Here is a 12,289-nt window from a genome sequence, read left to right as displayed (position 1 = left end):
CCCCTTGCTGTCTTTAGTTGTTAGTGGGGACTGACTAACGCTCATCCCCCCCTTCCCTAGCCAGGGCCTAGCTCTAGGGAGATACTGGGTTTTAGGTTCCTGAACGGCGATTGGTGGGAAACCAATATAGGGATGGTAGGGAAGACAGGGTGATATCAGATCAGCCTAGGAGGTTTCCAGCCCCTCTTTCCTTAGTGTCTGACCTCCCTTCCCCTCATCCCTTCATGTTGCACTTAGGCTTTCCTACACTGTGTGTGACATTATCACCTTCCATGCACATTTAGGAAAAAAAAACAAAAAAAGAACTGACATTTGGGTTTAATTGTGTGTTTCTTTTTTCTCGGGCGTGTTTTTTTTCCCCTTTCTCCTTGGAATGGGTTCAGTTGCAGAACTCGCAGAACAGCTGCAGGGTCTGTCTCTGGAGGTGAATGTCCTCCACTGTGAGGTTCAGCAACAGCCTCAGCAGCTACTGGTCGCTAATGTGGGGGCAGGAAGGCCTGTCCAGCCTGAACCCAAGGTTGCCCTCCCGGTCAGGTTTTCAGGAGGTAGGGACATGTTTTTTTGTGTTCAAGGAGGCCTGCAAACTGTACCTTAAACTTCGTAGTTACTCCTCCGGAAGTGAATTGTTATCTCACTATTGCAGGGTGATCCTCAATCCTGGGCTTTTTCTTTACCACAGGATTTGGTTTGTCTACAGTCTGTGGAGGGGTTTTTCGGGGCCCTGGCCCTCATCTATGATGACCCTGACCGAGTCGTCTTGGCTGAGTCTAGGCTACGTCGCCTTCAGCAGGAGAATCGGTCAGTGGAGACGTACAGTTCTGAATTCCGTAGATGGGCAATGGATTTTAAATGGAATGACTCAGCCCTTAGGAGCCAATTTTGTGAGGGCCTTACTGAAAGGTTGAAATATGCTTTGGCAGTATATGAAATCCCTAAGTCCTTGGAGGCTGCCATGTCGTTAGCTATACGTATTGAGAGACGCCTGGATAGACAGGTGAGACCACGTCTTTCGGGCCTTCTTGTCGGGGTTATGTACCTCTACCGGGGGAGGGGTCTGGTGGTGAACCAGTGCTGGGAGAGGTGGAGGAACCCATGCAGTTAGGGGGTGCTTCTGCATCATGCATTTCCCCGGAGATTCACAAGAAAAAAGGTGTATGTTTTTTTGTGGGAGAAAGGGACATTTTATTGGGGCCTGTGCTTCGGTTCCTAAGCAAAAAGAGACTCGATTAATCTTTGGTAGTGTGGAGTTGGTTAAGCAAGGGGGGTGCATTTATTGCCAACCTGCAGTTCCCGGTTTGTGCTGAGGTGGTGATAGAGAGCAAAAGCGAGAAAATTTCTGTGTTTGTTGACAGTGGAGGTGGAGTCAGCATGGTTGATGCTGAGTTTGTGAAAACTCATGGTCAGCTTGCTGTACTTTAGCTAAACCTATTCCCATCTTTGTTATTGACTCAGCGCCACTTGCACAGAAAGCATTATCTTAGATTGTACATAATGTAAAACTGAGGGTGAGGTCGGTTCATTGTGAAATAATCCCTTGCTATGTCCTGGACAGTCTTCCCACCCCAATTGTTTTGGGTCTCCACTGGTTGGTGAAACATAATCCGTTGGTGGATTGGCAAACTGGAGAGATCATTGAATGGGGAGATTATCTCAGTAAATTAGAATACTTTATAACAGCTTGAAAAATGTTTTTAAAATCCGAAATGTTGGCCTACTGAAATGTATGTTTTGGATTTTAAAAACACTTTTCAAGCTGTTGCTATAAAGTATTCTAATTTACTGAGCTAATGACTTTTGTGTTCTCATTGGCTGTAAGCCATAATCATCAGCATTAACAGATATAAACACTTGAAATAGATCACTCTGTTTGTAATGACTCTATATAATATGAAGAACTGAAATAAATTAACTTTTTGATGATATTCTAATTTAGCGAGAAGCATTTGTAATTTGCGCCGCAAAGTGCTTGAGGAACATCATAACTCTGTGCTAGCTGGTCAGGCAAACGCCGGACCTCCTCTCTCGTTGTTTTTGGTGGCCAGGGTTGCATCGGGATGTGATTGAACACATACAGTATCTGCTAGTAGTATCTGCGCGCGTTCTAAAGTTTTGCATACCCGTCCGTCTGATACTCTTTTTCCGCTACCTATCCCTAGTAGGTCATGGACACACTTGTCCTTGGATTTTATTCCTGACCTACTGGTTTCTGCAGGCAAAACGATGGTTTTGGTGGTTGCTGATAGGTTCAGTAAAATAGTTCACTTTATCGCATTACCTGCACTTCCAAATGCCAAGGCACTTGCTCAGGTGTTCATAAATGACATTGTGAAGCTTCACGGGGTTCCCTCCAATGTGGTGTTAGATCGGGGGACCCAGTTTGTTTCCAAGTTCTGGAAAGCATTCTGTTCTCCACTGGGTGTGCAGCTGTCCTTTTTCTCTGCCTTACACCCGAACTTGTCAATCAGAATTTGGAAACCTACTTTAGGTGTTTCGTCTGCAAAAATCAGGAACATTGGGCATCCTAGTTACCGCTGGCAGAATTTGCCATTAATAATTATCGTCAAGAATCCACTGGCTGGTCACCATTCTTTGGTGCATACGGTTACCACCCACAGTTTGGTACCTTTAGTGGGGGAGGAGCTTCGGGAGTTCCAGAGTAGGAACATTTTTCTTCGTCACTCTCCTCGGTGTGACGTGGAGTTCTGAGTAATTTAAAGATAATGGGAGACAGGTATAAATGTATGGCTGACAGAAAACGCTTGCCAGGTCCGGACCTGAATGTGAATGACTTTGTGTGGTTGTCTACCAGGAATATCAAGTTGAAATTGAAAGTCCCTTCTTGGAAGCTGGGGCCTATATTTATTGGTCCCTATAAAATAACCGCCGTCATTAACCCAGCAGCGTTTCGTCTTGAGCGTCCTCAGGCCCTTAAGGTCCACAATGTTTTCCACAGGTCCTTACCCAAGAAATTTGTGGAACCTCTTGAGCCCTCACCCCTGACTGGAGATATGACAGGTTCTTATGGTCAGTAATAACACTAATAGAATATACAGCTCCCTCCAACCAATGTTGCCATACTTCGAACGCCAATTTGATCGCCAAAAGTTCCCTTTTACCCATGTCATAATTTTTCTCTGCCGAAGATGTACAATACAAAGTTATATTGTGGTACCGGGTTAGCCAGAAAAATCGATGTAAATACTTTTATGCCCAAAAATGACAAAAGTATTCTTGGAGTGATACCTTTATTGGTTAACCAGAAAAATATATATGTGCAAGTTTTCAGAGCACAGAGTGTTACGGATCCGGGTGGTGGAACCTCTGTGCTGCGGTGCAAGGAGGGACCCAGAGGGGCGTAACTAAGTATCAACTCGGACCGACCCTGGTCGTACGGCGGCTAACGACTCCGTGACCAGGGAGGGACCAAGCAGAGGGACCAGGTGCTACTCTGTGGACGACCTTGTAAGAGAGCAGGTGACTCCCACGGGTCAGATGGCTGAGACTGACCGATACTGCAGAAGGGCACAGCAGGGAGGCTGACGAGAGGTCCGGGTAGATGAACTGGCAGAGACAGCAGGCGACAAGCGAAAGTCTCTAGGTAGGCTGTCAGGTGGTCACGGCAAGTGACGGGCAGGAGCCTCCGGGTAGGCAGACAGGTGGTCATGGCAAGTGACAGGCAGGAGCCTCCGGGTAGGTAGACAGGTGGTTACGGCAAGTGACAGGCGGGAGCCTCTAGGTAGGCTGTCAGGTGGTCACGGCAAGTGACAGGCGGGAGCCTCCAGGTAGGCTGTCAGGTGGTCATGGCAAGTGACAGGCGGGAGCCTCCAGGTAGGCTGACAGGTAACAGGCAGGTGCTCCCAGGTAAGCAGGTGGGCGAAGCCCATAGACAGACTGGCGGACTGAACGGAAGACAGACTGTCGGGCTGGAGAGTAGTGAGGCTAGCAGCGGGACCTGAGTGCTGAAGCAGAGGTAAGTACACTGTGCATCAACTATTGCTCGGGCACCTCCTTTTTGGAGGAGGTGCCTTATATATGGGAGGACCTCCGCAATTGGCCGGGGACTCCTTAGGGCGGCGCGCGTGGCACCTTTAAGAGGAAGGGAGCGCGCGCTCCCTAAGCACAGTGCCCGGGAAGCTGCGCGCGCTGGCAGCAGAAGCAGGAAGAGGAGCGCTGGAGGACGCCGGGCAGGGAGCGCGGCGGTGAGAGGGACGGCGTCTCTGCCTAGCAGAGGGCAGAGACACCGATGCTACACAGATGCTCCTTCGTCAGGCAATATTACAAGACAATTTTTTAGAAAAGAAAGCGCATGAATGCCATTTACCAGGGGACAGACTCTGAGACAATACAGCCCCAACCCCCACATCCGATGCATCAACTTCCACAATAAAGGGTTGGGAAACATCGGGTTGACTGAGTTTAGGTGCCGTGGCAAAATAATTTTTTAAGAAAGAAAAAGCCTGGAGGGAGGCACCCGACCATTTGGAAAAATCAGACCCCTCACAATTACTGAGTAATTTTGGATGAATTTTTGGTAAAAATTAGTAAATGTGACATGCAGAAATAGTGCTGTTGCTTTAAAAGCATTCAGCAACTATTAGAAGTAACACAAGGACAGGGGATAGGAAGTGTTATGCTCCAGAAGCATACAGCAACTAGTGGGGTTAACACAGTCACAGGAGACAGGGAGTGTTTTAGCAGAGCCCCAGGGGGATTGTGGGGAAGTTGTTTACTGTTTGGCTGGAGCCGAAGAGAAAAGTGGCTTATGATCTGTATCTCACAGAAGGCAAGGTAACAGAATTCAGGTCAGGAGGGAAACTAAACAATGGTCAGATAGACCCCTTGAGCTAACAGTGTGGAGTATTGTCGGCCAGGAAGATAAGTACTGGAAGGAATCCTGTCCTAGGCATCATCTCCCTCATCAAACCCTCTCCCCCGCTATCTCCATGCAGGACAAAGTATGCTGTGTACAATTGAGTCCTTGTGAAGGAAAAGCCTGTGGTTGTGTATGCATTAAAACTGTGCTGTACTGTGATACAGGATAATAGACTGTGTACTGCTGTGCTGCAAAGAAGATTGTACTGTCATTACTAGAGCCTGTTGCTCAAAGAGACATTTACATTGCACTGGCTGTGCCCCATTAAATGTGACTGTTCCACAGTTTATGAGGATTCTTGTCAAATGTGTCTGGTCAGCAATTGAATCTGTCTTGTGCCTGAGAGAAGCTGCAGCCTATGGTCGCCCGGAATAACGGTTCCCCCAGGATTCCAACAAATTCATGTAACCGGTCTCACTCCTATCTGAACTTAGGCGGCGTGCGTGTAACATAAAGCCCAGAAAACGTTATACCGCCTTCAGGTTCTCGGGATGGTTCCAATCAAGGACTGCACGGATCTTCTCCGGATCCATCCAAAAACCCGAAGATGACAACAAGGGCCCCAAAAACTGCACCTCCTGAACGGCGAAAACACATTTTTCCAGTTTGGCATATAGTTTGTTATCCCTTAATATCTGGAGCACCTGTTTAACATGCCCCGATGTGTCTCAAAATCAGGTGAGTAAACCAAAATATCGTCCAGATAGACCACTATAAACCTCCCCCCCAAATGATGGAGAATATAATTTCTGAAATGCTGGAACACCGCAGGTGCATTGGTCAAACCGAAAGGCATAACCAGACTCTCAAAATGCCCTTCAGGGGTATTGAATGCTGTTTTCTATTCGTCGCCTTCTCTGATTCTAACCAGATTGTAGGCTCCCCTTAAATCCAACTTGGAGAACACCTTAGCTCCCATAACCTGGCTAAACAAATCTGGAATCAGAGGAAGAGGGTATGGATCTCGGATGGTAATTTGATTTAATTCCCGGAAATCTAAACAGGTACATAGGCCGCTATCTTTTTTCTTCCCGAAGAAGAACCCTGTCACCACTCACGAAGATGAGGGCCTGATGTGTTCCTTCTCCAGACTTTCCACAATGAAATCCTTCATGACTTGTCTCTCAGGGCCAGAAAGATTATGTAGTCTGGACTTTGATAGTTTAGCTCCGGGGGTCAGGTTAATGGGACAGTCATATGCCCAATGAAGAGGCAAATCCTGACAACCCTCTCTCAGAAAAAACATCCTCAAAACCAGACAGAAAAGGTGGTAATATTTCCATAGAGACTGTAGCAAGGGAACTATCTAAACAGTTCTCATGGCAGTAATCTCCTCATTCAATAATCTCCCCAGTTTGCCAATCCACCAACGGATTATGTTTCACCAGCCAGGGAAGACCCAAAACAATTGGGGTGGGAAGACTGTCCAGGACATAGCAAGGGATTATTTCACAATGAACCGACCACACCCTCAGATTTATATTATGTACAATGTGAGTAAATGCTTTCTGTGCAAGTGGCGCTGAGTTGATGGCGAAAATGGAAATAGGTTTAGCTAAAGTACAGCAAGCATGACCATGAGTTTTCACAAACCCAGCATCAACAATGCTGACTCCGGCTCCAATGCCAACAAACACAGAAATTTTCTCGGTTTTGCTCTCTATCACCTCTGCTGTCAGGACAAACCGGGAACTGCAGGTTGGCACCCCTTGCTTATCCAACTCCAGACTACCAAGAGTTAATTGAGTCTCCTTTTGTTTAAGAATTGAAGGATAGGTCCCAATAAAATGTCTCCCCCCCCCCCCCCCAAAAAAATACGCCTTTTTTCGTACGAATCTCCGGGGAAACGTATGATGTAAAGGCACCCCCTAACTGCATGGGCTCTTCCACCTCCCCCAGTACTGGTTCACCTCCAGACCGCTTCCCTTGCAGAGGTGCACAACCTCAACAAGAAGGCCCCGGAGAAGATGGTCTCACCTGTCTATCCCAAAGGCGTCTATCAAAACGTATGGCCAGCGACATGGAAGCCTTCAAGGACTGATGGGTTTCATATACTGCCAAGGCATCTTTCCGCCTTTCAGTAAGACCCTCACAAAATTGACTTATAAAGGTTGAGTCATTCCATTTAGAATCCGTTGCCCATCTACGGAATTCAGAGCTGTACATCTCCACTGACCGATTCCCCTGCTGAAGGCGCCATAGCCTGGAGTCAGCTAAGGCGACTCGGTCATGGTCAGCATAGATGAGGGCCTGGGCCCCGAAATTCCCTCTATAGCCTGGAGACAAACCGAATCCTGTGGTAAAGAAAACTCCCACGATTGAGGATCTCAATCCAGTATAGAGATCACAATTCCAACCCGTTGCTCCTCATTACCGAAGGAGTAAGGACGAAGCTTAAAATACAGTTTGCAGGCTTCCTTGAATACAAAAAACTTGTCCCTACTGTAGTGCCGGTGTCCCTGCCCTCTGCTAGGCAGGGACGCTGTTCCCCTCACCGCTCTGCTCCGTGCCCGGCGTCCCTCTCCCGCTCTGCTGGCAGCGCGCGCTCCTTCCCGGCCACTGTGCTTAGGGCGCGCGCGCGCTCTCCCTCCCTCTTAAAGGGGCCGCGCGCGCCGTCCTAAGGAGTCCCCGGCCAATGGCCGGAGGACTTTACCATATATAAGGCACCTCCTCCAAAATGGAGGTGCCCGAGCAATGTTGTTTGCACCTGTGTCTCACCTGTGCTTCAGCCCTCAGGTCCCGTTGCCAGTTACCTGCCAGTTACCTGCCAGTTACCTGCCAGATTCCTGCCTGATTACTTGCTACCTGCCTGCTAGTCTGAGGTCCGACGGTCTGCCTTACTAATCCTGTCAGTCTGTCTAAGGACCAGCCTGCCCGCTCACCTGGGAGCGCACATCAGCTACCTGCCTGCTTGCCTGTGGTCCGACGGTCTGCCTTCCAACTCCTGTCAGTCTGTCTATGGACCAGCTTGCCCGCTCACCTGGGAGCGCACATCTGCTACCTGCCTGCTAGCCTACCTGGAGGCTCCGCCGTCACGTGCTGTGACCACCTGCCTGTCCAGTGACTCCTGCCCGCTCACCTGGGAGCGCTCATCTGCTACCAGTCTGCTTGCCTACCCGGAGGCTCTGCCGTCACGTGCTGTGACCACCCGCCTGTCCAGAGACTTCTGCCCGCTCACCTGGGAGCGCTCATCTGTCGCCTGTCCGCTGGTCTTCCTGGAGGCTCCACCGTCACATGCTGTGACCACCCGTTCATCCAGAGACTCTCGCCTGCTCACCTGGGAGCTCACGTCTATCTTCAGCCGCCACAGGTCGTACCAACCCTATACCTAGAGACTGCCCCAGTCACTTGCCGTGACCTCCAGCCCGTTCACTCAGAGACTGTCCCGTTCACTCAGAGACTGTCCCGTTCACCTGCTGAGACTTCCAGCCCGTCTTCCCTGGTCACCACCCGCTCCCTTACAAGGACCGCCCCTTGTATAGTAGCTCAGAGGTTCCGCCTCCCAGACCCGTTACAGTTTGCTCGGGCCATGGAACCCGGTGGCACCCAAGCTCCCTCGCTCTCGGACCTGTGTCATGAACTGTCCCGTCAAAGGTCCCAACAGGAGTCCATTCTGGGTCACCTGCGGAATGTCAATACTCGCCTGGACACTCTGACTGCTCCACCAGCAACCTCCGCCAGTGCCATGTCTCGCAATCCGGCAGCTCCACTGCCCACTAATACCATGGTATCTTACCCCGGACCCCGGCTTTCTGCACCTCCTCGCTTCGGAGGCGACTCCGCCCAGGCTCGGGGCTTCATAAATCAGTGCACCCTGCACTTTGAACTATTATCTCACCAGTTTAACTCCGACCGGGCCAAAATTGCATTCATCATGTCCCATCTCACCGGGGAGGCCCTGGCCTGGCTAAATCCTCTATGGGAGAGAGGAGACCCCCTGGTATCCAACTTGCCTGCTTTTCTCACGGCTTTCCGGAAAGTCTTCGACGAACCCGGACGGAAGACCTCATCCGCATCATCTCTTCTACGCCTCCGTCAGGAAAGTCTCACCGTGGGCCAATATGCCATACGGTTTCGTACCCTTGCCTCGGAGCTGGCCTGGGATAACGACGCTCTGGTTTCCGTCTTCTGGGAGGGTCTGTCCGGCCGTATTAAAGATGAGCTTGCCGGTCGGGACATTCCTACCACTCTCGATGATTTAATAACTCTTGCCGCCCGGATTGACCTACGGTTCCAGGAGCGTGCCAGAGAGGTCACCCGTGAGAGGAGATTACCACGTCTAGCTCCTACTTTTCAGAAACCCGTCACTCCTTCTGTCTCTTACCAGGTACACTCTCCTGAGCCTATGCAGGTCGACCAGACCAAGATGGTCAAGACCCGTCAGGACTTACGCCGTGCCGAGGGGACCTGCTTCTACTGTGGCAGTAAGGAGCACCGGATCCGTGCCTGCCCGGAGAGGTCGGGAAACGCCTGTGTCTAGGTTCGCTCAGAGAGGTCCACCTAGACAAGAATAAATCCTCTCCATCCCTGCTGTTGTCAGTTTCAATCGTCTACGGGGAGAACCGTTATTTCGAACTAGCCCAACTTGACTCTGGAGCAGCCGGGAATCTTATCTCACAGTCCCTGGTAGAGAAATACCGCATCCCCACCAAACCTCTGGCTGTACCCTTGTCTGTTGCTGCCGTGGATGGGGGGCTCTTACCACGCCCCATCCAACTCATCACCGAATCCATTACTCTGCAGGTGGGAATGCTGCATTCTGAAAGTATCTCCTTCCATGTTCTGCCTGGACTCTCTCACGCCCTCCTGCTAGGTCTACCTTGGCTCCAGAGACATGCACCCGTTCTTGACTGGCAGACCGGAGAAGTCCTTCGCTGGGGACAGGGCTGCCATAAGACCTGTCTGGTTCCCGTCCATCCCGTCCGTCCTTCTCCTACCCCAGCTAATCTACCTGGACTTCCGATCCCTTATTGGTCTTATGCTGATGTCTTTAATAAAAAGGAAGCAGAGACACTACCCCCTCATAGACCATACGACTGCCCTATCGACTTGTTACCTGGTACTTCTCCTCCCCGTGGGCGTATTTTTTCCATTATCCGCTGCTGAGACCCGCTCGATGTCCGAATATATTGAGGAGAATCTGGCCAGGGGATTCATCCAGAAATCTACCTCCCCGGCGGGAGCAGGCTTCTTTTTCGTCAAAAAGAAGGACGGCTCTCTCCGTCCCTGTATAGACTATAGAGGCCTTAACCAGATCACGGTGAAGAATAAGTACCCCCTTCCGCTCATTCCGGAGTTATTTGATCGTCTGAGGGGGGCTAGAATCTTCACCAAACTAGACCTCCGTGGGGCGTACAACCTGGTTCGTATCCGTCAGGGGGATGAATGGAAGACGGCATTCAACACCCGGGACGGCCACTATGAATATCTGGTAATGCCCTTTGGCCTCTGTAACGCTCCTGCCGTCTTTCAAGAGTTGGTCAATGACATCTTCCGGGACCTTCTCTACTCCTGCGTAGTGGTGTACCTGGACGACATCTTGGTCTTCTCTCCGGATCTCCAGACTCACCGGAGGGACGTTCGTCAGGTCCTGCTCAGGCTCAGGCAGAACCATCTCTACGCTAAATATGAGAAGTGCCTCTTTGAGCAGACCTCGCTTCCGTTTCTGGGCTACATTATCTCTCAGACCGGCCTACAAATGGATCCTGAGAAACTGTCTGCCATCGAGAAATGGCCCCGACCGGAGGGGTTGAAGGCCATTCAGCGATTCCTGGGCTTCGCCAACTACTACCGCCTCTTCATACCACACTTCTCTTCCCGGACTGCCCCAATTTCCGCGCTCACCCGTAAGGGTACTAATCCCAAAGAGTGGCCGCCCGAAACAGAGGAGGCCTTTCTTTCCCTAAAACAGGCCTTCTCTTCCGCCCCGGTGCTGCATCGCCCGGACGGCAACAAGCAGTTCTTCCTGGAAGTTGACGCCTCCTCCTCTGGAGCCGGAGCGGTACTTACTCAAAAATCATCTTCCGGGAGAATGGTAACTTGTGGCTTCTTCTCCAAACTCTTCTCCTCTTCTGAGCGCAACTATTCCATAGGAGACCGAGAGTTATTGGCCATCAAGCTGGCGTTGGAGGAGTGGCGTTACCTACTCGAGGGGGCTCTTCATCCGGTAATAATTTACACTGACCACAAGAACTTGGCTTACCTCCAGCATGCCCAGAGACTTAACCCGCGCCAAGCCCGGTGGTCCTTGTTTTTTGCTCGCTTTGATTTTGTTCTTCATTTTCGCCCGGCTGACAAAAACGTCAAAGCAGACGCCTTGTCCCGATCCTTTCTGGTGTCCGATCTCGAGGAAGAACCTAAACATATCATCGATCCCGCCAGAGTAATGCAGGTGGCTCCCGTGAGTCTAAATCGTCTCCCTCCCGGTAAGACGTTTGTTTCAGTACCTGATCGGGAGAAGATCCTACACTGGGGCCATTCGTCTAAGCTAGCTGGCCACGCCGGTCAGAAAAAGACCCTCCAGCTTATTGCCCGGCACTATTGGTGGCCTACCCTGCACAAGGACGTAATAGACTTTGTTTCTGCCTGTGTGTCCTGCGCCCGCAACAAAGTCCCGAGACATCTGCCAGCCGGACGCCTCCTTCCGCTTCCTGTGCCTGCTGCCCCCTGGCAGCATATTGCTATGGACTTCATAACTGATCTCCCCGTCTCTGTCGGTTGTACGGTCATTTGGGTGGTCGCTGACCGCTTTTCCAAGATGGCTCACTTTATTCCCCTGCCAGGCCTCCCGTCTGCACCCGAGCTGGCTAAAGACTTTATCCGCCATATCTTCCGTCTTCATGGCCTGCCCCTCCACATCGTGTCGGATCGTGGGGTACAGTTCACCTCACGTTTCTGGAGAGCCACTTGTAAACTACTAGACGTCACCCTGGACTTCTCCTCCGCTTACCACCCACAGTCCAATGGTCAAGTGGAGCGGATCAATCAGAACCTGACCAGTTACCTCCGGCACTTCGTTAATGCCCACCATTCTGACTGGGTGGATCTCCTACCATGGGCCGAGTTCTCTTATAATAATCACGAGAGCGAATCCTCCTCCAAATCCCCGTTTTTTGTAGTTTTCGGTCAGCATCCTCGGATTCCTTTTCCTGTCTCCACCTCTGTGGACAACCCGGCTGCGGAATCTCTCGTTAGCAAATTTTCCTCCATATGGGAGAGTACCCGGTCCGCACTCCTTCTGTCATCCGAGCGTATGAAAAGACACGCTGACAAAAAACGCCTGGATCCTCCACAATTTCGTCCAGGAGATAAGGTCTGGCTCTCATCTAAATATGTTCGACTCAAGATACCTTCTTACAAGTTAGGGCCTCGGTTCATCGGTCCTCTGGAGGTCATCAGTCAGATCAACCCGGTGGC

Source organism: Phyllobates terribilis, unplaced genomic scaffold (assembly GCF_046119375.1).
Source record: "Phyllobates terribilis strain yellow unplaced genomic scaffold, ASM4611937v1 Scaffold_1__5_contigs__length_1240528914, whole genome shotgun sequence".
In the NCBI taxonomy this organism is placed as follows: domain Eukaryota; kingdom Metazoa; phylum Chordata; class Amphibia; order Anura; family Dendrobatidae; genus Phyllobates; species Phyllobates terribilis.
Note: the sequence above shows the minus strand (reverse complement) of the source record.